General features: G+C 44.2%; 1 long non-coding RNA gene across 1 annotated transcript in view; it reads left to right on the forward strand.

The window, feature by feature from the left end:
* Window positions 1-27,356, forward strand: part of LOC110741304 — a 189,064-nt gene that overhangs the window by 155,920 nt on the left and 5,788 nt on the right. The window contains exons 3-4 of the long non-coding RNA XR_002517321.2: window positions 18,935-19,118; window positions 22,117-22,258. This is a non-coding gene — a long non-coding RNA (uncharacterized LOC110741304). The remainder of the gene's footprint in view (window positions 1-18,934; window positions 19,119-22,116; window positions 22,259-27,356) is intronic.

The raw sequence follows: 27,356 nt of genomic DNA on the forward strand, positions 1-27,356 counted from the left end.
CCTAATTGTTGACAAAGTTCTTTAGCTTGGGCTTCTGCTGTACATGGTTCTGGGAAAAATCTGAAGTTGAATTTCCCACAAAGGTAGCAATTCTCACCTGTCTGTGGTATGGAGATTTTAAATTGTTGGGAAGAAAAGTCAGCTGGAAGGGCTTGAATGTGATGCTCTCACATCTTTGATGACAAACAATACCTTAAACAAAAACTGCTCTTACAGGGTTGGCTCAAGAGAGCCCTTCAAAGAAGTCTGAGCACGCTTTTCTCTTTTTGTGTCATTTTAGAGGGTAATGGTTGTCAAGTCCCAGTTGTTCCAATATTTAATTTATATGAATAATGACAGACATTTGGATATTCTCATAGGATTTCTTTAGAAATCCACATGGATGCCTTTGTTTTTGTTCCCTGGGAAGTCACTGTTGGGAGAGGATGTGTAAAGACAGGGTTATCTATCCCTGTGTCTTCCCAGAAATCCCAGCACTAGGATAACAGTTAAACGGTTTTCTTCTAAAAATGAGAGAATTTTAGGGAGAGACTGGGCACTTACTAATTGAAGTGCATTTCCTTTTCAAAGGCAGTCTCATATGGGGCCTGTTTTTACCCAAAGCAGGAGGAAACCATGATTTCGATTGTTTTTATGTGTGAGCAGAGGAAGCTGTTTTGGACAGAGCTCTATGGACAGTCACCCATTTCAGCCCCCACTGATGGTGCGATGTCCTCTCACCTGTGAGGATCTGCAGGGGAAGGATCGAAGTAGCAGAGAAGGGCCTCTTGCCTGGTTGAATGCTCTGCTGCTGCTGAGTTGAAATTCTTAATAATTTTTGAACAAGGGAGTCTGCATTTTCATTTTGTATTTGGCCCTGAAAATTATGTAGGCTGTCCTAAGTGTCAGCACTGGGCCATGCTGATGGTGGATCCTCAGCTCCACTTGCGTACGTGACTAAAAGACTCCTCAGGGTCCTGTTGCTGGTGACAGCACCTCATCTCCAGGGGTGCTGGGGAAGAGTGAGAATGGCGAAACGCTCACTTGTTAGTCTTCTTGAAACAGCTCAGCATGTTCACCAGCCAGCAGCATCATCTTCATATAAGATAACCTGAACATTCTACGTACTTAATGAGACCACTGGAGTGTCTGTTCCAATTACCTTTTTGGGGAAAAAGAATGGAACATGCTGGCATGAATGAATAGCAGCTGAGTGTTCATTTAAAAGATCAAGTCTATTCAGTCTCTCCACTTGGTGCGCTGGTCTCACTGCCCCACTCTTGGCACTTTAATCAGATGCTTGTTTCGCAGTCCAATGTGGCACACCCCGGGTTCGATGGGGCCAGTACATTGTGCATTTATTTGGATTAGCATGTCTTATATTAAGTTTTCTTTTCAAAGAGGTTTATGCAGAGCAACAGATAATGAAGTTTCTGCTGCAGTGCCATCAAGAGGCAGGCAGAAAAGCATTTGCTGGACAGAACACGCTTTAAGATTGTGACTCAAACAAGTGAGCCCAAGCCTGCCTGGGGAGTGATTTTCTTAAAACAGCAGTGACAAAATCTCATAGAGATGCAAAGACGATGCCTGGAAGCCTGGAGCCATCCTTCATTTTGGATGACCGCTCAAGATTGCAAATATTTGTGGAGAAATTACAAGCTGCCAATAGCGGCGTGGAACTTACAGTGGAAGCATAATTTGAGTGTTAGACAAGGATGGCAGGGCAGAGCTTCGTGATTAAGTTAATATGTATTGATATTTCTCCCGTTGTTTTGACTTCCTAGGCTGTTTAAATTCACTCTTGCCACAACAAAATACAAAAGAGGCTGCAATGACATTGATTTTTTGGAAATCTTGCCTCTGAAAGATAGTGTGTTTTTTGTTCTGTGTACGTGTGTGTGCTTGCACTTCAGCATTGACAGGAAGGCAGAAATGTTACAACTGTGGCACAAATAATTATGTGAAATTGTTAAGCATAAATTATCAAGGGAAATGCATTTTGATTGTGAACATAAATCAATTTTATGTGTTATGAAATTGCCACCATTTGAGTTTGCTGAGGTGACTTATTTCTGGCAGCTGTAAGCACATGATAGTTTGAAAATAGACACTCTGGTGTCTCAGGTCTTCATCAAAACCTGGACTCCTTGATTCGTACGGAGAAAGACCGCAAGTGTGAAGGGGTTTGTGTGTGTAAAGAAACGCCCATTTCACACTCTTTGACCTGAGGCAAGCGAGATTTGACTCGGCCTACATTCCTTCAACAAGGCTTTAGCCACGCAGATTTAGCCCCTTTGTTTAGCATGGCCTGCAATACCTGTGCTTCCAATTCAGAAACAAATTTAGCTGCAAACTTCCAGCCTATTCTTACACCATGAAACATGCTTCATCATAATTGAAAAAGATTTGTTTAGTTTTAGCAGACAGACAATACCCTATTATCTGGCCATCTCGCTATTATCTAAATGGAAAGAACCAATAGTAACTATAAACAGAATGTCTACAAACCTAAATGTTAGTCTCTGCATTTTATACTTGGAGTTTCTGAGGTTGGGGGCGCGGTGCATCTATAGATGCATAGATTAGATGCATCTATATTCAAATGTGAATGCATATATTATATTCACATTTGAATATAGATGCATCTAATCTAGGGATTTTCAATATTCAAAACAAAATAATAATGCTTCTCTTAGGAAACCCAAGTCAGAGAATCCAGCAAGTTGTCTTTCTTCCCCGGATTGTAAGCCCTGCTCAGCCCTTCCCTCTCTGCAGGCCCTGGCCAGGCGGAAAGCCGCAGCAGCCTGCGGAGCGCTGGAGGACTGCGTTTCCTCTCTCACTGTCTGTTTCTGTGATTGAACACTTTTTGGGAGCAGAGAGAAGTCATCTGACTGTTTATGGTTTGGGGGGACTGCTGGTCAGACTGTAGGGAGCAAAAAGCAGCAGAGACCAAGATGGTGATCGTGAAGGAGTGTGACCTATCAACTGTGCCAAAAAGGACTTTAAAACAACACTGGCTGAGCAACACTGACCCCAGCTTGCTCTTAGAAGTGCTGGCTCTTTCCTCTTGAGGATGGCGCGTGCCCTGGACCTGGAGGCAGGACAGTGGGGCCAAGAGCACAGCCTCTGGGGCAGACTGCTGGGGTCTGAGTCCTGGCTCTAATTCCATAGCTGTGTGACTTTTGGCAAAGTATTTAACCTCTTTCTGCCTTGGTTTCCCCACCTGTGAAATGGGGAAGATAATAGTTCCCACCTCAGAGGTCTGTTAAATGAAATAAGGTAATATATAGAAAATGGCTAGAAGAGGATTTGGCACATTGAAAAAACAGTATGTGTCTTAGTTGTTTATCTATATATAGATAATTCAGAATGCAGCAATCACCCCTCATATCTGCCTTCAGGAAATAGCTATAATGGTAACTTCATATCTAAATCTATATCTACTCTTTGATTTGGGAAAAAAAGTTTCAGTATTTCTTCCACAAATGACTTTTAATTGTTTTTATTTTTCTAACCCCAGAGTGGGGTAAATATTTCAGTCAAATTTCTGAAAACTTTATAGGATTCTCAAAAATGAATGGGGATGTTGAGCTATCTCGAAAGTAGGTAGCACCCTGTGAGTCTTGAGGAGAAAACCAATACTGGGAGTTGAAATGACCCCAAATTATTCTAAATTGAAGCAGGTATTTAAAATGCTTTTTTAAAAAGGATAAATACAAACAAGAAATCAAAGATGAAATGATTGGAAGGCCTGAAGTTGTCATTGACAGATAATGTGATGATGTACAAACCACAAAGAATTAAACCATTGTGACTAAAAGCAGAGGCCAGTGAAGTTTTCAGATACAATATTAACTAAAAAAGAGCAAAGGCATTTCTGCATACTAGTAGTAGCAGCCAGAAGACTTTTAAAATCCAGGATACCCCCTATAACAACCAACACCTATAACAAAAGCAACATATGTAGCAAAGAATACAATGAATATTTAAGAAAAAATATAAAAATCTGTTATGGATATTTAGAAATAAAACAAATATATGTTGAATCCTTTCATACTCTGAATAGGATAATTTATCACAATAAAGATGTCAATATTCCCAGATTAATCTATACATTCAATGCAAATCAAATGTCCAATTAAAGTACTAGTTGAATTTTTTTTAGACAGAGTCTTACTCTGTCATCCAGGCTGGAGTGCGGTTGCGCTGTCTTGGCTCACTGCAACCTCAGCCTTCTGGGCTCAAGTGATCCTCCCACCTCAGCCTCCCAAGTAGCTGGGACCAAAGGTGTATACCACCACACCCGGCTAATTTTTTATATTCTTTTTGGTAGAGACAGGGTTTTGCCATGTTGCCCAGGCTGGTCTCAAACTCCTGAGCTCAAGTGGTCTGCCTTCCTTGGCCTTGCAAAGTCCTGGGATTACCAGTATGAGCCACCGTGCCTAGCCCAGCTGGATTTTTTTTTTTTAATAACTCAATGAATGTATTCTAAATGTATATGAGAGGACAAAGGTCCATGCATAGCTAAGTCAACTTTATGAAAGGAGAGATGTGCCATAAAGTTATAGTAGTTAAAACATGTGGGCTCTAAGAACAGACAAATAGGCCAATGGAGCAAAAGACCATCCTCAGAGATAGAACCACATTGATTTGATAAATTTTGTAGGTGGTAGTAGAATCAATCAGGAAGAGGCTGTCTTTTTAACAGATGTGATGGAGAAACTGGCTTACTACACAGAGAAAAATAAAACTGGATATCTCACTGGAACCACCTGTGAAGGTGGACTCCATGTTAATTGCAGAGCTAAATCTGAAAGGTAAAAAGTTAATAGAAAGTAATGTTAGGGAATCTTTGTGACCCAGGATGGGGGAAGACTTTTTAAAACACTAAAAGTACAAAAAGTACATAAAGGCAAAATTGGATTACAGTAAGATTAGGCACTCTGTTCAACAAAAGATGTCATGGATAAAATCAACACTAAGAGATTGAGAGATGATATGTAGGATGATAAGCTGATGAGATTAATACCTAAAAAATCTTGAGACTCAGCAAGAGAAAGACAAGAGCTCTAAAAGAAAAATGAGATATGAATAGCAAATTTGTATAAGATGAACCCAAATTAAACCAAACAAGCAATACAAAGAGATGCTAATTTTTTTGAAATTAAAGAAAATGGAAATTCCCATATAACTGACAATAATTAGGAAGCTGGGTGATATGTCGATGAGGGTGAGGGGATACAGGAACCCTCACGGGGGGAGTAGAAACTGAGATTGTCATTGTGAAGAGTAATCAGAAAGCACATATACATATACCCTACTGTCAAGCAGTTCCCTCCTAGGTGCATATCCCAGAAACTTCTTCCAGGCCAGCTCCAAGGATGCTCATCACAGCGTTGTTCATGGTAGAGGAGAGATACATATCAAGGCAGGAATGGATAAATAAAGCATGATGGACTCACACTGTGAATTACAATGACACATTTAGAAGCAACAGAACAGATCTACCCAGCACAGCATGGCTAGATCTTAAACCCATAGTGTTCAATGTAGAAAGAAACTGAATGAGGTCTATAGCACAATACAGTATTGGTAGAGTGAAATACATGTAAACAAATCAAATAACATGTTTTACAAGATCATATGTAAATGAATGTGTGTGTATGTGTTTGTGCACGCTCACCTCTCTTTCTTTCTCACATGTTTACATGGTTGCTTATGGGAGAAAAGGACATAGGAGTGAAGAATGGCACAAAAATGGGGCTGTGTATGAACCTAATGGTGTAAGTGTGCCCATAAATAAGGCTTGTAATTAACTCAACTCTCTGCACATGAGGTCAATGCTAAAGGGCTGGGAATAAACATTTAAAGAGTTTAGGAACCAGCCTCTACCATGTCCCTACCAAAACCCTGTTAAAGACCATCCAGCAAGTCTGCCTTGCATACAACTCAAAAGTCTCTGTGTTACAGATGGTGCCTCTGCTGCTGCTGCTGCGAGCAGAAACTCTGATTTCTCCTGTACTGAGGTTGATGTAACTTTATTTTTGGCATACAGCCACTTTTCCACAAGTGGAATATCAAGGCATTCCTCTCCACTACAGCAATTTGGGAATTTCATTTAGCTTCATTATGATAAAAGTTCACTCAACCTGAGTGCATGATAAGCAACTTCTATTGCATTTTCCATATTCGTGTATCTAAGGAGAAGGCAAGTTGCTCTCCAAATTTATGCAGATGCTAGAATTCTAAGATGAAAAATAGTGGGAAAAAGAGTTCACAAGTCTCAGATGCTAAATAACAACAGTGAGGATTCAAAAACTGTTTCCAGATTTCCAGAAAATCTTTAACTTCATCAAGAGATAAATCAAATTGCAGGTGCTATTGACAGCTATTAAAGCTGGAGGATGGCACATCTTGATTGGGAAAAGCAAATTAAAAGAGGCAGCCAATTAACCCTTTATGCATGTATCATTTAACCTATTTTCACAGACTTTTTAGTTTTTTATTATGGTTTCTAGAAACTTAATTATTAGAGGTCACCATTTTTTAAAGTCAAATTTATCTATTGAAAACCCTAAATTTGGCTGGGCACAGTGGCTCACACCTGTAATACCAGCACTTTGGGAGGCCAAGGTGGGCAGATCACGAGGTCAAGAGATCGAGACCATCCTGGCCAACACGGTGAAACCCCGTTTCTATTAAAAATACAAAAATTAGCTCGGTGTAATGGTGTCTGTCTGTAATCCCAGCTACTTGGGAGGCTGAGGAAGGAGAAGTGCTTGAATCTGGGAGACGGAGGTTGCAGTGAACCGAGATCGTGTCACTGCACTCCAGCCTGGCAACAGAGTCAGACTCTGTCTCAAAAAACAAAAAACAACAACAAAAAACAAAAAAAGCCCCCTAAATTTACAAAGAAAGGAAAGATAAAAACATAAATGGAGTACATCACTCTCCTTTCTGAGATGCATTAGAAATTTTTGGAAACTAGAATATTCTATGTGCATTCAGAAATGCCATGTATTTATTGTACCCTCTAGATGGCTACCAGTGAGTATTAAATAAAATACTCATTGAAATAAAAGGTTGATTAAGCTCAAAATGGTAATGGACGTCCATGTTACACAGGGTATTTCTCAAAAGCATTTCCTGTGCAGGTAATTTGTATGCATTACTTTTATAGTTTTCATTCATTCATTGATTCACTCATTCATTCATTCATTCATTCTTGAGTCTTTCATTCATTAAGTATTGCGTGCCTATTCCATGCCAGGGACTGTTCAGCCTTTGGTGGCACCCTCACTGGCCTGCTTGTCCACTGCAGGGGCCATGCCCATCTGTGGTCCCAGAACCAGCAGAGTCCACAGAAACAGGATGCTCTTAACTTTTAAGGGGACATTAGGTCCCGTCCTCCAATTCCATTGAGACGTTGCCCACATTCTTTTTCAAGACTTTTTAGGGAGGTCCTTTTTCTGACTTCCTGTATCTCTGTACTCTGTTCTTGACTCAGTATTTAATACCAAGTGTTCAATAATATCAGTGCAGTTGTATTTCTTACTCTTTGTGAGACAATGTAGTTTCTATCATTCTTCAGTACCTGAGCAGGGGTAGGTGGGTGGGGGCGGGGTGGGGGGGAAGAGCAGTGACTGTTACTCTATATCAGGCACTGTTCTCAACATTTCACATGCTTTTAGTCAACTTGGCCTTACCGCGACCCTCTGAGGAGCTAGAAAAACACCCAGCTCATATCACTCAGATGCTAAACAACAAGTAAGTCAAAAACTGCTTCCAGACTTTCAGAAAATCTTTAACTTCATCAAAGGGATAAATCAATTGCAAGTGCTATTGTCAGCTACTATCATAATAATTAATATTAGCCCCATTTTACAGATAAGAAAGCTGAAATCTAGGAAGTTTAAAAGATGTGCTCAAGGCTGCATAGCCAGAAAGTAAAGGAGACATGAATTTCACGACGAGACATGGTTAAGTGTATTCGCCTTTTCCAAATGAATCTCCATTCCTTTAGAGATGACCTGGAGGGTAGAGGATACTGTGTCCAATCTTCTTCCCTCCCTCCTGCTGCTCTGAGGTGATGTCACCAACGCCCCAGTGCAGATCCCCTGTTCCAGCAAACAGGTCCAAAATAGTGTTCTGAAATCAGGGGTCCTACATTTTGGTGGGAGAGAGCCCCAGGGAAGGAAAGAGGGATAAGTTTGGGATGCAGAATGGTCAGATGATAGAGATGAAGGTTCTACATGAGGAAGGGCAGATGCTGCTCAGCAGAGGCCACGGGGAAAATATTAGTGCTAATTGGACAAACTGGGCTGGTGAACCTGCAAGTCATCCTGGGACAGGAGAGCCTCGCCCCCTTTGCTTCCACTCATCTGTTTTGATGGAAGGCCTCGCTCTCCAGTTTCCTGCCATTCCTACCCCATTGAAGGGGATTTTGTGGAGGGCTAACACTTCATTTCAGAAACTTGGGATAGATTGACTCTGACTTAAACTCTAAGGTGTACCTTGCCGAACTGGCCATAACTTATGTTATTTGGCAGTGAAGAGTAGCAACGGAGAGTTCATGCTTATTTTCTTCTTTTCCCTCTTCTTAAGCAAGAGGTTTCTTGTATGTAGACTAACTCTCATAACTAACATTTTGATGAAATTAGAAGCATACATATTAATGCCACTTGTTTTTCCAAATTTCCCAGAGAATGGTCTTGAAGTACAATGTTGTAGGTTCTGTCAAACTCACATGTCGGCTAGGAGCTGCTTGAGAGCTGAATTTATTATCTGAATAGCTCCTTGTGCCCCGTCCGCACCCGTGTGGACCCGGCAGTGTCGCCCAGAGTCTGCTGAACCGTTGGTGGTGCCACCCTGTCAGGAATCCTGCCTATGCCTTTGGCTCATGGCTGCTGATTGAAGTCTGTGGCATATGTCCCCTATATATAGAAATGCACATATCTATACATGGCTGTGGAGCTACAGATAGGCACACTGACACCCCCACACGTGAATCTGTGCAAATTTTTTTCTTGACTTTTTCCTTCAACCCAGTGATTTCCTAACGATCTGTTACCCATCTAAGACAGATTGCTTTTCATGGTTCAGCAGTCCCAGCACAGACATTCATTTTAATCAATAGAGCAGTCAAAAGAAATAATAGATTTACTTGTTTTTTTCTTTTTTTACATTTAATTGGAAATTTTCAAGTGATTACCAACTTGTGTAGATCTCAAAGTTTAGGAAGCACTGTTAGCTAAGCACATGGGCCTGGCATAAGTGCACACACGTCACCAGGCAGGATGTGGGTCTGCAGAGAGGCTGGGCTGGGGTGGAATGATGCAAGCTGTTCCTGTGGAACAGCCTAGTTCCCCTCATTTCTCTCTTACATCATCAGCACTAAACTCCGAATTCCCAGGCATGTGTCTAGGACCCAGGGCCTATCTTTCATCCTCACCCTCATTGCCAATACCTTACCCAGGCTGTCCCTAGGACCAGGGCCTATCTTTCATCCTCACCCTCATTGCCAATATCTTACCCAGGCTGGCACCATCGTTCCCTTGTGCTGCTGTACATCTGGGCTCCTTGCCTTCAGTTCTTCTTCCAACTGTTCTTTGAATTAGCTTTCTAAAGAAAAATATAACCATGCCACTTCCTTACTCAAAAACTGTCTGTAACTCTCCACTGCCATGTGGCCTTGAGCTTGTTACTTAAACTCTGGATGTCAGTTTTTAAATCTGCAAAATGGGAATAAGAAGTCCAGATCCTTAGCAAAGCAGGCAGAGTTCTCAGCCTCTACTGAGTCAACAAGTCTCTGAACACCCTACGCCTTTTCCTGTAACTCTGCCTCTACGGCAAACTCGTACCCTTCCTTCAAGACTCAGGCCAGATGCCTCCTCTCCTGCAAAGCCATCACTCTTTGGAAAATTGTGTCCCAGTTCCAGGTTCCTCCTGCCTGTTTGCTGGGCACTGTTTGATGACAACACTGGCCATTGGTGGCCTCTGGGCTGTAGGCTCCATGACGGCAGTAGTGTGCCTCGTCTTTCTGTCCACCACAGCACCCAGCACAGTGTCTAGTGCAGAGTCCAGCAAACAGCATGGATGAGCGAGCAAAGTGTATGACCTGGAAGGAGTCTGGATCAGGTAGCTATGTCTCAGCACTGCTCTTCTTTATGTAAAAGTCTTGCTTGGCTAAGAAACTTAGATGGAAGTTATCCTATTGGTTGATGTCAGTTGGATTCCAAAACCCTCCTAGATCCCTGCAGGCAAATTATTAAGAGAGAAAACCACTTTGGGGGCCAATCTGGAATGGTTTGGAAACCTTTCTGTATTCTCCTTTGATGCACTTACAATGTGTAAATCATTTGATGGACTGTCCTGTATTTTGCTAGTAGGACTATGATTTTATGAGGTGCATGTTTTCACTCTCCTTTCACTGGGGGAGAAACTGAGGCCTTAGAGCAGTGGCTCCTCAGCTGTGTTTGCAACATTACTTGGAGCAGCCTTAAAAAGACTCTTGCTACCTAGACCGATTATATCAGAATGTGCTGGGGCTGGGGGTGGGCCCAGACGTCAGTTTTGTCAGAGCTCCTCACGCGGCTCCGATTTGCAGCCAAGTTGCGAACACCGCCCTAGAGAATTTAGATTCCATATCCATGGTGACTGCGAGGCGGTAGAATCGATGCTAGAACCCCAGTCTTCGGTGCTAGGCCTACTTCCAGGACTCGCACTGTCTCTTTGTTATGACCGTGCACTTACTGCAGAGAATCCAGCTCCAGCCCAGAGCGTCTGCTCCCTCTGCTGTGGCAGGGGAGGGTCCTCAGGTCTCTTTTTCCTCAACTGTAAACTAGAGACACTGAAAATTCTCTTACAAAGCTTCTGTTTGAATCCAATGACATGAGGCCCTATAGATGGGAGCAACTTTTAAATTAGAGGGTTGTGTAATATTATAAAATGAAGAAATAGTAATCCCATCATGAAGATAGATCGCTTTGGGCAGATTGGCTTCTTATGGGAGACTTGGTGTGATCCTGAGGCTGCTGGAGCTTTGAGGTGGACGGATGCAGCATTCCCCTCCACGCAACCGTCTGGGAATGGGAATTTTCAGCACCAAGTGTGTAGAGCTGTCCTTTAAGTCTCACCTGAGACAGGGTGTCTTCTTAGTATGTTGTTCCCGTCAGCTTTCGGCTGCCAAGGATATAGTAATTTGCCTACCCCTGAAAAGAGACCAAACGCAGACAGAGTATTCTGCAGGCAAAATCATACTTAGAGTGTCTCAGGTTATCAGAGTAAGTGGTAGTTGTCTGATTATAAAGTGGAAAGATATTATTCAGACATGGATGTATCTGTAATCAGCAATGATGAAAAAGGAGGTATACAGGAAGTGAATGGTAATTAGAGGGGACTTGGGGGACATTTTTGCCTAGGTGTATTGAGTCTCTCTTCTGCGTAGAGAATGACCCATTGCTTAGAATTTCCAGGGACCTGGGGACCCATTAGCATTGCAATTGTCATATAGCTTGGAAATGTGGATGCAGGCATTCTATTTTTGGAAGGATTCAAACAGCGTCATTCTTGAAAAGATCTTGTAAGTTTGGTATCTGATCAAGAAAAATACCGAATAAAAACCTGGTCTTCACCAGTAGTTGCAGAGGATAATTAGGCTAAAGCCTCCTCTTGCCTGTGTTCAGGAGAGTTGTTCTGAGAAGTCTGAGACTGAAGGGATTTTGAGATGAAGAATTGCACTTCCAAGGGAAGGAAGACCAGTAATTTGATCTGGTTGTGGGACTATCAGACCGAAAGCCTGGAGACCTGATTCAATTTCGCATCTGCCAGCTGACTGACTTGCAAGGTCATCTTTTTGTTTTTAGGCTTATTTAGCTCTTAGCTACTAAACAGACATATATTGAGAATCATATATTGAGAGTCAGAAGAAATGTTATCTGACTCCTGTGAACCCTGATACTTAACATTTAACACATAAGTATATTTGATGGCTTATAAAAGAGCCCAGTTTTCTACCCTGACCGGTGGCCCTAGTGTCTCAATAAAATCAGCGTCTGAAAGTTCATGGTGTTCTGGGAACATGGCCCCAGTGTGAACAGTGGGTACACACGTGCACAGAAAGCCACCATCGATACTTCAGTGATTGAGAGACCTCCTTTTTTGTGATGATATGTAGCCTGACCTCAGGAACTGAGGATGTGCAAAGACCCTCTCCCTAATTACGATGCTGCTTCTTCACTGGCAGCAAAGCACAGACAACCTTGTTTCATATGCAAATTGCAGGAAACGTTCCCCCCTGTCCCTGTAGCTTCCCTTGATTTAGGAAGTCATTCATAGCCCCACTATTGTCTGTGTCGGGGGGGCTGGGGGGGGAAGGAACATTCACAGGCCCTCCTCACCCCTTTAAATGGATGTTTAATACGCTTGGAAATGCGATTGTCTCCAAGAAAGCCAACACGGGAGAATTAGAGCCTGTTTGCTTAGATGAATATGAAACTTTAACATAGTCCAAGAAGACCCCTGCAATCCCTGCTAAATAAGATTTGATTTCTCTTTAAGCTGTTTTTAATAGCTGGAATTACAGAACATTGTGTTTACCAGCTAATAGGTTTGTGAGCAGGCGGCTGGCTTTGTCTTCAGGGTGACACCACGTACACCTGTATTCACAAAGCCGCCCTCCCATCGGTGGAAGCTGAGCTTATTGCTTCTGGAGCATCTTCCCCGTCTGCTTCTCTCTCTCCCTATTTTACCATCATGTCTCTGTCCCTGTCTCTGTGTCTTTCTTTCTCAATATGTTTATTTTGTCTTTTAGGGGCAGGGGGCGCAAAGCAGTTTTACCCAAATTCTGCTTTTAGTCTGTTATGTTTTAGAACCAGGAAATGGGGAAAAAGAAAGAGTCCTAGACAACGTAGCTCTGATAATTCATTAAGAGAAATGTAGGCCCCAGGCAGGCCAAACGTTAGTTGCCCCCAGGAGACCAGGCCTTCCACTGTGCATTGTGTTCTGGGATGTGGCCCAGATCACAAAACACACAAACTTACAATCTAAGCCTCATACCATGCGGAAGAGTCAGTCTGCTCTTTAAACCTGTGTCTTCTACCCAAAAATACGAACAACAATTAGTTATAGTGATCAATATTAATAAAAAATAGTATTAGTGTTATCTTTGAGCACTAACAATGTGTCCAACCCTGAATTTTCTATGCATTTAGTCCTCTTGACTGCTTTTTTATATGGATGGAATCATTCCCATTTTACACATAAGGGACCTGAATGACTTCCTCACACTGAGGCTGAGGCAGAACTTGCAAAGGGCTGAGCAGGACTTGAACACAGGACCATCTGACTTCAAATGCGATGCTCATAGACTACTGACAATAGGCACCTGCACGGTGTGGGCTGCCTCAAGAACTCTTCCGAACACTGTGTCTGCATTTACACATCCAATCTTTACAACAACCCTATGTGGAAGGCACTTTCATTTGTTCCCATTTTCCAGCGAAAGAAACAGGCACAAGAGGTTATGAACCTTGCCCAAGCCACATAGCCCTGGCTGGACGTGAGGTATGGGGCTGTGAACCCAGGCATGCTGCTCCAGGGTCTGAGCCCTGAGACCTTGATGCGATACTACCTCCCCGCTAAGCTCCTAAACTTGGAGAGAGCTTCTGCAGCACCTGAATCCACTCAATAAACGCATGTTAAACACCTATGAGATTCCACACTGTGTCCAGGTTAGGAGACAACTAGAAACACCACTCCTACCTTGGGGTTGAGTGGGTGGGTAAAGGAAGTGCCACTCCCCTTTCTGCCTAATTTCTATCTTCCTTCTTCACTATTATAATACATTCTTCATTACTTTCATTTATCCTTCCCTTCTAAGGGTGGTCTGTCCCTATACTTCAAATCCATTAAGTGAAGCCTAGTAATAATGCCACCCACCTTCATCCATCTATACACCCGCCCACCATCATCCATCCATCCATCCCCCACCCACCCCTTCGTCCATCCACCACCCCACCCACCCACCCATCCACCCACTTATCCACCCATCGTTCATCCATCTTCCCCTCTACCCACCCATCATCCATCCATCTATCCTCCCATCCACCCACTTATCCACCCATCATTCACCCCGTCACCGTCCACCATCCATCCATCCATCCACTATCCACCATCCTTCCATCCTTCCATCCATCCATCCACCCTGTCCACCACCATCCATTCCGTCCATCCACTCCACCATCCATCCATCCACCACCATCCAGCCTTCCACCACCATCCATCCATCCACCCTTCCATCCATCCATCCATCCACCACCACCCATTCCATTCCATCCATCCATCCATCCATCCATCCATCCATCCTCCACCACCCACCATCATTCCATCCATCCACCACCCACCTATCCATCCGCCATTCCGCCCGTCCTCCGTCCGTCCGCCCGTCAGGTCTGCCCGTCCGCCTTCCATCCATCCATCCACCCATCCACCAATCCATCCATCATCCATCCATCCATCCATCCATCCATCCATCCATCCATCCAAAGTGAATGGGCTTCTTGGCTCCTGTGTTAGAGGGGCCATGTTAGAGGCAGGTACTCAATACAGTCCAGTGGGGAATCAACAGAATAAGTGGTTTTCCTAGAAGGAGACAGAGTTAGAAAAACCTTCACAAAAGGCTTTGTGATCTTTTGGCATCTTCTTGAAAGGGGAGATGGCAAGAGTGGTTCATGAATATTTAGAATTCTCTGGAAACGTCTTTGGGACCTGGAGCGGTGGTATCTTTTCTCTTTTGATCCTGCCTGTGCTCGCATCACTCATCACACCCCACCCATCAAGGCAGCCTCACGTCTCCCTTTACTCACCTTGTCAGGTTCCCCTTCCTCATTCACAGTGTGTCATGGGAACGTGAGAAATAACAGACGCAGCAAACAGTATGGAAGCATATTAATAAATCATTTTAAAGTATTAAAATTGATATTGGGCTTTTCTGCAATATTTTATCTTTTATAATTTATTAAGCATGTTATTTGTCACCTGGTTAAGCAAGAACAACCAATATTTCATTGGGGGATCCGATTTCTCAACGTGGGATGGAAGGGGTGGAGTCCTTCCCATGGAGAGTGACAGGATGCCAGCCTGAATGTCAGCTGGCAGCTTGACCTTGTGGTTTCTTAGTTTGCTTATGGATTATGATGACAGCCCAAAGCCCTCTGAATACCCAGGATAGGCAGAGGTATGAAAGGTATGAAGAGTGCACATACTTTCTCTCCTTCATGTGTCTCCCTTCTCCTGGGGCAAGATGGGGGGTGGGTGATTCCCACTGATGCTGTCCAGTCTCTCCTGCACTTGCCGTCACTCACTGAGTAGCGGTGGAGTCCTCCGATATGCCAGGCACGGTTGGTAGCAATAAGCACACATCATTAAACAAAACAAACCATGGTCCCGGCCCTTGTGGGGCTTATCTGCTAGTGGGAGGAGATAGATAATAAAAAATAAGCACATCGAATCTGCAAATGTGATAGTAGATTAGCAGGTGGTAAGTGCTGTGTCTTAGCTAGAGCTGCTATACAAATGACCATAGCCTGGGAGGCTTAAACAACAGACCTCTATTTCTCACAGTCTGGAAGCTGGGAAGTGCAAGATCCAGGCTTGGCAGAGCTGGTGTCTGGTGAGGGCTGCTTCCTGCTTTGCAGATGCCTGTCTTCTCCCTGAGTCCTCATGTGGGAGAGAGGGGAAGGGTTCGAGGGAGGGAGAGAAAAAGAGAGAGACAGAGAGAGGGGGCAAGCTCTCTCTTGTCTCTTCCTATAAGGGCACTAATTTCATTCATGAGGGCCCCACCCTCATGACCTGATCACCTCCCAACGGCCCCACCTTTTAATACTCTCACTTTAGGAGTTAGGGCTTCAACATAAGAATACTAAAAAGACAAAATGTTCGGTCCATATCATGCTATATAGTACCAAGGATAAAAAAGAAAGCAGCAGAGAGTGTGGGGTGGGCTGACCGGTAGCCCTGTGGTAAGCAGCAATGCTATTTGCTACACACCTTGTTTCTGCGTTTTCCTCGCTGAACAGCATTTGGATCTCAAAGAATTGGAGCCATGTATATTGTCCCACGTTCACAGATCCATGAGGTGTCTCTCAGAAGGGAAAACATCATCGAGGGTCGACTTGTCCTGGCCTGTGACACCCCCTTCTTCCACTGCCCACCTGTTGCCTGTGCCGCCAAGGACTGTGCTGGCTCCTGGGACCTTCCCTCCCATTTTTCCAGGAGGAAGAGCCGGGTATAGGTTGGAGAACAGTCCATAGGTGGGGCTGCAGCGCTGTCCCCTCTTTCCAGAGGATGTCAGGGAAAGCCAGTGGACCGGAAGTTGGTGACGTCTGGCAGTTGCTGACCACATCTAGCAAGCCGAGGAATAAAGCCGCTCGGCAGCACGGATGGCAAATGGCTGCGTCTGGACAGCTGTGTGGCTGTCAGCCATTTCCTCTTCAAATTGGTGCCGCCCACTCCTCAATGCTTGGCTTGGGGTTATCTCTGGACAAGCATGTCAAACCAGGAGCTTCATTCCTGGAAGCTGCGGTGAACTTCTGGAGTGAATGAGTGTGCGGATGTCGGCCTCCCAGAGCTCCTGTTTAGCTGATTCTATGGGCACGGGTCTCTGATCTGAAGCATCTCACCGACTGCATCTATGAGTCAGGCTGTGCTTCTAGTTTCTGGTCATAGGGTACCTCAGAGATGGAAAACTAGGCAGAACCTGGACACCCCACCTTTGTAAGCCAGCACAGCCACTTAAGGCAGAGCTTTGGGGGTATGGGGTGGTTAGGAATAAGTGAATGAAAGAAGGAAGGAGTTTATAGTTAGCATGCAGAAACGTACACAGTCTTGGTGTTTATTAGATTTATCACAGTCTTAGGAGGAAGATCTGGCTTCTCTGGTGGAAATGTGTCAGTCACACAAATGGCATCTACCACGTGTCTCGAAGTTGGGGAGGAATTGAGCCCATTCACTTAGGAAGTGAAATGGGATAGCAAGGGCTGGATGTTTTAGAGACAGCTCAGTCTTTACCAAAGGTGCCTTGTCCTAAGAATCTTTTAGGGAACTTGATACAAGTGTTCATTCTTGGGCTGTGCACCCCCAAACTAATCAACCAGCCCTCCAGGGGAGGAGCCTGGGAATTTGCCTCTTGAACCAGCACTCCAGTGATTCTTACAAGAGGGAGCATGTGGCTCTCAACAGGGCGCACATTAGAATTAATCAAGGAGCCCTTGATAATTGCTGGTACCCTGGCCTCATCTTGGAGAGTCAGTTGTATTTCATCTGGTTGGGGGCTGCGTGTTGCAAGTTCTAAAAGCTCCAAGGTGTTCTTATGCGCAGGTAGGGGAGGCTCCTGTGCACACTAGACAGTTCAGGCTTCTGCGTAGAAGATGCAGGAGGAATCTCTTCCTTGCTCGCTCACTGTTTGCCTCTGGGTGGGTGACTTCTGCTCGCGGAGCCTCACTGCATGAAGAGGAGGTAGTGGCCCCGCGTGGTCCCGTTGAGGGTCCTCTGGAAGAGTTAATGAGCCCCTGGGTGTGAGCACCCTCTTCCACTGACCCCAGCTTTGTGGAGTAAGCCACCAGCCCTCCAGCACCCTTTGGGACTGTTTCTGCTCCTCTCCAGCCATTCTTTCTTCTGGGGTCTGTACCTGTCTGGATGACAGATGCAAAGGGCGCAAGTGTCTGGGACAGGCAGGGACCCAGGCAGGTTCTGACTGCTGCTGTGTGTCAGGTAATGAGGAGGGAGGGCTCTGGGCAGGCAGCCGCTTCCACGCCGCCTTGTCCACCTCCACATTCTCCTGACTTATTACATTGTAATAAATTGAACCATTCCACTTCATTATTTCATATATGAGGAGATTTATAGATTGTCCTGGTGGCTGAAGAGGCAGTGATTAAGGAAGCAGCGTGCTAATGAATAAGGCTGGGCACAAAGCCGTTTTAATTAATGCACAGCCCAGGGGCTGTAAACCGCTTGCTGATAACAAACCTGCCCATCGAAGAGTTGAACTGACAACGTCCTACAGAATAAAGGCTGATGGTGACATGGGGGAGTCATTCAAGTGACAACTAAGGCTGCTGACCTCAGTCTCTCTCCCTACTCCTGGGCTCACTATGGCGGAGCCACCCAACACATATTTATTTATTTTTTCCTGCAAAATAGTTTCTACTCTCTGGTTCCCTGACACCCCACTGTCCTCCACCTCCCCCATGGAGCATCCCAGGGGCTGCGGACATTAGGATCGTACTCGAACTTCCTGAAGGTTTTGTTTGGTCAGATTCACGGTGCAGAGGATGCCTGTTGTTCTTCACAAAGCCCCAGTGATATCATTCTTTTCTCCCAAACTTCTTCCAGAGCTCTGGAGATTTAGTCAAGTCCAGTGTGCTTGAAAAGATTTTTTTTTTCTCTTTCCTTTTTCACTTTTGGTGGAACAATCCCTGTTGGCGGCGTGGCTTTGGAGGGTTTCATCTTACCAGCAACTTGGCTGCCGTGGGCCTGGCTTCCCAGTGTGAAGGTGCAGGGTTCTCTGAGCGAGTCCACGCATTCTGCATCCTTGTCACACTGCTCTACACCCTGGGGTTTTCAGTAAAGGCTCTTTCCTGACAAATTAAGTCCAAAGGGTGACGGGAAACACAGTAACCTTTCTCTGTTCTTTTCATGGTTTCCTGCCAGGATTTGCTGTTTGGAGACGTGGGAACGCCGCACTGAGATGACTTTTCAGCCAGCTGATAACTGATGCTTTCGGCCACGACACAGAGCATTATTAGTAGTGCAACTGACTAACATGAAAAATAGTGATTCTCATAACAAAAGGAATGTAGCCACAATAAGAGAAAAATCCTAGCCAACAGAATGATCTGAAGGAAAACGCTATTGATAATGAAATGGGGTTTATTGAATTAACTGTTCCATTTAGCAGACACATGAGCGGAACCCAGGATGGAAGAATGTAATCACCAGCGTGACTCCAGTGATGGAACTGAACTAGATGCGGAGACTGGGGAGCAGCAGAGTCAACTCAGTTATCATCTCGGCGGCCGGGCTGCCATCCAGCTCACGGAAGCCATCTGATCCGGAAAAGATTTCTGACGCCTGCTGGAGTAAGTTTGGCAATAAGTTGTTATTGCATCTGGCCTCCTACCTACAAAAACTGCCCCGATGGAAAGGTGATACTGTGTGATGAGTTACCCCGTCCTCCTGCGACTGCTCTCTCTGTCATGTTTTCAGAGCAGCCCTCCCAGTCAGGAGAAGCAGTCGTATTCCATCTGGGGACGTCTGAGAGGAGATGCAGAAGCCAGCAGCTGATTTTCCTCCCCTGCCCCTTCCCTTGAATAAACTCACTTGGTGCATACTGGCCCTGACTCTTGGCTGTCCCCTGTGGTGCACGGCTGGGTCCTGGTGGCTTCTCTGTGGCTGCAAGTCCCCCCCGGGTCTATGATGTCTCTGGGCACCCCTCTACTCTTGCTCTCTGAGCTGTGTCTTTCCTGCTAGCGCTGTCTCCATTCTCCTCTCACACACACAGTCTTTTCTCCCCCACAGAAGGCAGCTGCAATATTTGCCTAAAAACTGGAAGCTTTAAAAAATTCCAGGAGGCTGAGGCAGGAGAATCGCTTGAAGCCAGGAGGTGGAGGTTGCGGTGAGCCAAGATCGCGCCACTGCACTCCAGCCTGGGTGGCAGAGTGAGACTCAGTCTCAAAAAAAAAAAAAATTCCAGAAAAGTCTGGGTGGGTTGGGGAATTAATGTCTTAATGTAATATATTAAGAACAGATTAATCCAGAAATAACAGCAATAGTGCATTTTCTCCTAACCTTTCATGAACGATTCCCATATTATTTAAGTTACCTGCTTTTTTATGTTACCTCCCTCTGAGACTTGGAAAAATTGAGGCACCTAGGAGGTTTGTGACTGAGCCAGGATTAGTGGTACAGTAGAGGCAAGACAAAAAACGGTGAGACTGTAAGTAGGAGCTCGCCCGTGAGAGACCTGTTGCCTTGGTGAGCTATACGCTACTTACCTCTGATTTTTAGCGAGCAGTTCTGAGCGATCACTGGGCATTTTATGACTAAGATGGGGAGGAGCCTGAAGCCGAGGGCTTGGGCAGGAGGATGACCGGCAGAATTTTGTAATTTTCATGTAATTATACTACGTCCCACTTTCTGCAATATCCCCAGACTGCCAGTTGCCTGCCAGATATATTTTAGAAATGAAATTGAGGAGGAGAGTGCATTTGGGAAATAATAGAACTCAGTTCTAAGTAACATATTAAGCTTAATTTTTAATGGTGGAGAATCTTACGGACACACCATCTGTAAATGTGGAAGATTAAGCAACACAAAACACAGGAATTTTGGCTGGCAGACACGCAGCATGATGGCCCAGCACGCCACTGAAATCCAGGGAAAACGGCTTCTTAACCCACGCTTACCTGCAAAACCTACTCTGGCTCAAGTATAAGGAAAGGCCTGGCCGGGAAGGAGGACACCAAAAGAAACTGGAATCCAGCAGGAGGACTAAATAGGGACAGCTGTTTTTCTCCTTTGCCTGAGCAGCGCTGGCTCTTGAGAACTGCTGGAAACTAGGAAGAAAGAAGATGGGTTTATTTTCTGGGACCATAGCTGTCTGTGACACCTCCGTGGAGGGAGCAAACCTTCGTAATTGAGGTTTTTAAAGGATATATAGATATTGTTTCTTTGCCCTTAAATTCACTCACACTGATCAGAATGTCAGTAATTTTGGCCATCTCCAGCTGCCATCTCCAGCTGCCTTCTGCTTCCTTGTATTCTTTCTAAGAGTGAACTTACTTATCCTTCCTTTTCCCTTCTTGCCCCTTAGATTATTAGATTATTAAAGGCACCACCACTTCTAGAGGAGGTTCTTGTGTGTAATATGCTTTCCAGCACTTTCTTCTAGTTCCTGTACCATTGAGCTGACCAGAAAAATTGAATCAATACATCTGCTTAAAAAGATATGAAATCCAGTATGTAGAAAGGTCTGTCAAAGGTCAATCAAAAAGGTGTGGCAACCGAGGAATACTATGCAGCCATAACAAAGAATGAAATAATGTCCTTTGCAGCAGCATGGATGCAGCTGGAGGCCATTATCCTAAATGAATTAATGCAGGAGCAGAAAACCAAATATCACATCTTCTGACTTATGTGGGGGAGCTAAACGTTGGGTATGGACATAAAGATAAGAACAGTAGACAATGGAGGCTACTAGAGGGGGCAAGGAAGGACAGAAGAAAGGGCTAAACATCTACCTATCAGGTACTATGTTCACTACCTGGGTGACGATTCAACTGAAGCCCAAACCTCAGTCATGCAATATATCCATGTAAAAACCTGCACATGCACTGTGGGAGGCTGAGGCAGGCAGAAAGCCAGGAGTTTGAGACCAGCCTGGCCAATAGGGCGAAACCCCACCTCTACCAAAAATACAAAAATTAGCTGGATGTGATGGCGGGCCCCTGTAATCCCAGCTACTCAGGAGGCTGAGGCATGAGAATCACTTGAACCCGGGAGGCAGAGGTTGCAGTGAGCCGAGATCATGCCACTACACTCCGGTCTGGGCGAGAGTGAGACTATCTCAAAACAAAACAAAAGCAAAAACAAAAACAAAAAATACCCCTGCACATGTGCCCCTAGAATCTAAAATTTTAAAAAAGGGGTGGCAAACTCAAAGGCCCGAGGGTACTGGCATTTCACATAAGTAAATGAGATGATGGACATCCAGTGATGCCAAGTGGCTCACACTAAGACCAGGTGTGACACATCCAGCTGTTGTTACCTTTTACAGCACCTTTCCAGGTAAAGCCGAATGACTCCAAAATACCCAGAGGGCTGTCTGTTGTTCCACATGTGGTTGATTTGTGGTGCTGGTGGCTATGTGTGTCCAGACAAGTGCACCTCCCAGCTGCAGAGACAACCTGGCCTCGTGGCCAAGGAAGCTCAGTGGTGACACATTTCCCTGGTGACCCTCATGTCAGATGGATGTCTTTCAATCCCTTCCTCAGCAAGCCATCTCCTATCACTAGCCAATCCTAAAATCTCTTCTTCCTCTGTTTTTTCTTTCCTAATTTTTCTATTTTTTTTCCATAGGCTGTTTCCATACAGGCAGAGGCCAGTGTCATCTCCAGCACCTGGGAGACATAAGAGAAAGAGCCAGTGGCCTTCCTCTGAGACAATCTCAAATGAATATGCTTGACCCAGATGAGGGAAGGATCACACAGATTCTGTCGAGGTATGTGGCAGTTGATAAATCATTTTCAATAAGCTATTATTCTCTTACTTAAAGCATTCTTGTTTCACTGTAAACAGTTGTTATTTTCTTAGTTGGGTTTAGAAAACATCCTACTATCCCCATCATTGCAACTAGTTCTGATACATTTAGTATCTTAGTCACCTCTCAACTCCATGGACTCCATTTCCTAAGTGCCATGAGACGTGTTCCTGGGGAAACACTGTCCCAGGCAGTGATTTGAGAGCAGGAGGAGGGAAGCAGGGCCCAGTGGCTCTATAGTCAGGTCAGAGGCCTCAGCTGACCCCACAGGGGGTTCTGGAAGCTGGCTTCATCCTTCAGAGCTGTCCCTGATCGGTGCAACAGGCCAGGCCTTTATTCTGCCTTGCTGATCCCTTAGCAAGGCTGCCTCTCTGGCAGGGGCCTTCCTGGGGAGGGACACAGCAGTGAGGCGGCTGCAGTGCTCCTGGGGGTGGGCTCCTCTGTCTGGGCCTGGGGTCTGGTCTGTGCACCAGGAAGCTTATGTAAGGGGAAGATTCCCACCTCATTTCTCTCTGGTCGAGATATTTTGTTTGTGAAGTCACACAGGAGATAAGATTAACTTTTGGCTTTAAGAGTGTGTAACACTGAGACTCCAGCCTGGCTATGATGTATGGATGAAACATCAAGTTCTCTTTCTTTACACCCTCCCTCTTCACCCTTTCTACTTGTTTTCTGTACAATTCTGTGACAATGTGCATGGTTCTCTCGCCACAAAACCTCTGCTGGCTCGCTGACAGCATTTTGTAGCTGTCTCTAAGTAACATCTAAAGCCTGTTGCAGGGAAGCAGAATGACATGCCACTATATTTTGGGGATACATAGAGCATTATCTGAAAGCCTACTCAGAGGAAGAAGTTTACAACACGGGCTTGCCTGTGCTGAGGTTGTTAGCAGGTGCGGGCTCCTTCGCCCCCATGTCCCACTTAGGAAGGTTCACCTGGAAGACCTCCCAGACTGGATTCTCAATCTGTGCTTCACATTTGCCACCTGGTTCACCGGCGTCTCTCGTCAGGGGTCTCTCGCAGGTATGGCTGTGGTGGGTTGGCATCCAAGGGCGGGGCAGAGATAAGCCACAGCGCTTCCAGGATCCCACGTAAAAAGAAAACAAAATTCAAAAGATGGTGCTGCGACCTGCGGTGTTGATATTTGCGGGGTGATGGATGAACGTGGCGAGCCAGGCAGTGTAGCCTGATCAGGGTGAAATGGCTGAGCAGAGGAGCAGCGAGTGAATCAATCATGGGACCCGCTCCACCCGCAGCTGGGTTCATCAGCTTCACAGCCTGTCTCTACAGGCTTATAAATTACCCCTGATGGAGGGCTGGCATGTTGGGCCAGGTTGTGGTGACTTCTCCAGCAGAGAGCAATAGGCTGCGGTGAACAGAAGCAACAGAACTTTGATGAACTCCGGTGAGATAGTTGGTGACGCTCTCCTGCTTGCTTTGATAAACCCATATATTTTGTGCCCAAGCTTAAATCCTCCAGCAAAAAAACAAAGACTTGGACTTAATTTAACATACCTATGTAGTGTACCATAGCACTGGAGAGCGTGGCCTCCTTCAGTCCTGGCCTCACTTGCTAGTTATATGACCCGGATGGTTTACCTAATTAACGTCTTTGTCCCTTGGACTCCTTACTTTTGAAAATGGTAATAATAATACATGGGGCTCCTTCCTTATGAAGCTCTTAGTTTTTCATAGAATTGAATTAGTTAATATTTATAAATCAGCATTAATAATTTTAGCAGTTATTATTATGGGCTTAGATCGTATTGCCTGGTCAACCTCAACTCCACTCAATTTTGGAAGACTAGCTCATCTCTTCCTTTGCTGATAAAAAACATCCTGTATGTCACCCTAAATGACATGTAGCCACATCTACTCTTACTTATTCTCTTTTAATCGACAAAATGAAGTGTGTCTTCTGTTCAAGGTCAGCCCTTCTCTCTGCGACTCTTCACCTCCCCTTCCCGGTCTTTCTGTGTTGACTCCATGTCCTACATTGCCAATTACTGTTCTCTCTCTTCATGGTGTTTTGTTTCCTTTCTTTCTTCTTTTTCTTTTTGTGACAGAGTTTCACTCTTGTTGCCCAAGCTGGAGTGCAATGGCACAATCTCGGCTCACCACAACCTCCACCTCCCGTGTTTGAGTGATTCTCCTGCCTTAGCCTCCCGAGTAGCTGGGATTACAGGCATGCGGCACCAAGCCCGGCTAATTTTGTATTTTTAGTAGAAATTGGGTTCCTCCATGTTGGTCAGGCTGGTCTCGAATTCCTGACCTCAGTTGATCTGCCTGCCTTGGCCTCCCGAAGTGCTGGGATTACAGGCATGAGCCACCACACCCAACCTGTTTTGTTTTCTTCCTAGTAGTCTCCCGTCCTTATCCTCTCTAGATATTTAAGTCTCTCCAGTTCAAAAACAACAAACAAATTAAGCAAACTTCTGTTGATTCTGAATCCTAATCTAGTTACTCTTGTATTTTTCTCTCTCATACTCATCTAAACATTTCAAAAGAGTGTTCTAAACTTTATGTCTCTACTTCCTCACCTTTTAGTCATTTTTCTGTTTTACCAATAGCATCTTAATTATTCTATTAAAATGTTAAAAGAATCCTGATCTGTTGAAATTATTCTAGCAAAGTCACCAATGATTTTTTATTGCCAAATCCAATGAACAATTTTAGTCTTTATTTTTTTAGTCACTGCTGCTGATAATTCCTTTCTTGATCCTCTATTCTCTTGACTTACATTATGCCAAATTATTCTGATTCCTTAAAGATTGCTTTGGGTTCTGTGTTTTTAGTGTAGTTCCTTCTAAGTAGTCTCTAGTATGATTTTAATTACATTGTTGCATGTAAGAATTCCTTAGAAGAATGTTTTTAAATTTCCAAACAGTAGGTATTTGTTTACTTATTTTGCTGTCCTTTTTTTGTTGTTGGTATCTAGTTTTATTACATTCAAGTCAGAAAATGACCTGTGTATTTTGGAATATGTTGAAGTTTTCCTTTTAGTTAAACTATGATCATATTTTTATCAATGTTTGATGGGCATTTCAAAAAATACATATTCTCTTCTTTGTATGTATATGCATATATGCAGATACATACGAGGTTTGTTAATCATGTTATTCAAATACTGTCTACCATTACTTTTTTGTCTATTTGGTTTTTCAGTTCATGAGAGTTTCATTAAAATCTCCTACACCATTTACTTCAAATATCTTTTTCTGTTCCTATGTTCAATGCATAAATGTTCATTACTGTGATACCTTCTTGGAGAATTGTACCTTTTATTTCTATAAACTATCCCTGTTGTACATTTCCCTCCTTCACTTGAATGTTCCCTCTTTCGCCTTCTTCAAGAGCCATTCTGCAGGGTTCCGGTCTTGCCCCTGCACTCTCGTGTTACCCGTATTCCCTGAGGAGGCCCCTGTTCTTGGGTGTCAAATGCCTTATACACACACACACACACACACACATATATATACTGATATTCAAATTTAAAGCTTGAGTGCAGACATTCACCTGTTTCAGACCCACTGTGCCTGGCTTTCTGATGAGCCTCTCCACCTGGATACTGAGGTCTCAGAGCCCTGAACTCAGTCTGTCCAAAACGCTCTCACCATTTCACCTGTAAACTTCTCTGGAGCTATCTTCTGGCTCCTTTCATAGCTTCACCATTTACCCAACCATCAGATAAAAACCTTAAGAGTTGAAAAACTTAGGTCTGTTGACTTTTTGGGGCACAAGGAAAAATAATCTGGAGGAAATTGTGATTCATACATTAGGGAGAAATTCCTTTCTTAGTTTTCACAGTAGCTTAAATGAAAGAGTGATGACCACCCTACCTCAGATGGCCACGTAGCCCTCTCTTCCAGATGAAATCAACCTGAGCATTTGAGAATGGGGGTCCTGGCTGAGGCCGCAGTGGTGGAAATCAAAGACCCCAGGATGGCCATCACGAGTTCTGAATCCAGGTTAACTACTAGGTGCTCTTGGGCTATTGGTTTCCGAGATACTCAATTTTTTTATCTTGGAATTATTATGAAAATTAAATACGTTTATAAGGATGGAGGGTTTTTTTTTCTTGAGTGTACCAGAAAAATGATTTTCATTTGTTCTTTATCTGATTTCAATGATTTAGAAAGTTAATGAACACATGTACAGACTGACCTGTTTAATACTCAAACACCATCAAGACCATCTTTCTCTGATGTAGCCCTATATCAAAACACAATGGCTGTGGGCCCTTAAAATAATGTCTCCTTTATTTAAAGATATGTGGTCTACCCTCATTTTTCTCTGCCTTTGATAAATCACCTACATTCATTTAACCTTTTTCCTGAGTTTTCACTCTCCACCCCTTTAATCATTTTCACTGCTCTGTCTTGGACCCCCTCCAATTTCTCTGTACCTTTTGGAAAATTAGAATCCCCAAACTGCACATAACACTCTAATAAGGGCCAAGTCAATGCCAAATATAGCTCATGACACTCTTTCTTGTCACTTGAGTGACAGACAACACTGTTAAGACTTCTCAGTAGCTTAACAGTGTTAAAAGACACACATCTACATGGCAGACCCCAAGATCAACCTTCAAGGGTGTGATCGGCATGCGCTCGTGGAAGAAACTTAATGCTGTTATTGATCCTCTCTGGAGAATGAGAAGATGTGCCCAGAATTTTTAGAGGATACAGCCTAATGTGTCTCATGCGTGGACCCAAGGGAGCCATATTCATTCGGGGTTTGGGAGAAAAATGCAGTGTTTGGACTTCCAGATTTTTGATAATAATAGAGACAATTCTCCTACCATTAGACCCCTACCATTTCAGGGTCATCTTGATATAGTTACACAGACTCTAGTTATTTAGCTTGCGTGACTACTCTAAGTTTCCTTCTTCCACGGAAAGAAAGCATTTAACTTTCTTAGTTTCAGAGCGGAGGGTTCCACAGAGACTAGTGAGAAATAGAATCTGGAGCAGGAGGCAAATTAGTGCTGATAAGTGGCCTGATGGGTGTCCTGGAAAGTCTGAAATATTGGAGGCTCATTACATGGAAGGCAATGTG

This window comes from Papio anubis, chromosome 12 (genome assembly GCF_008728515.1).
Source record: "Papio anubis isolate 15944 chromosome 12, Panubis1.0, whole genome shotgun sequence".
In the NCBI taxonomy this organism is placed as follows: domain Eukaryota; kingdom Metazoa; phylum Chordata; class Mammalia; order Primates; family Cercopithecidae; genus Papio; species Papio anubis.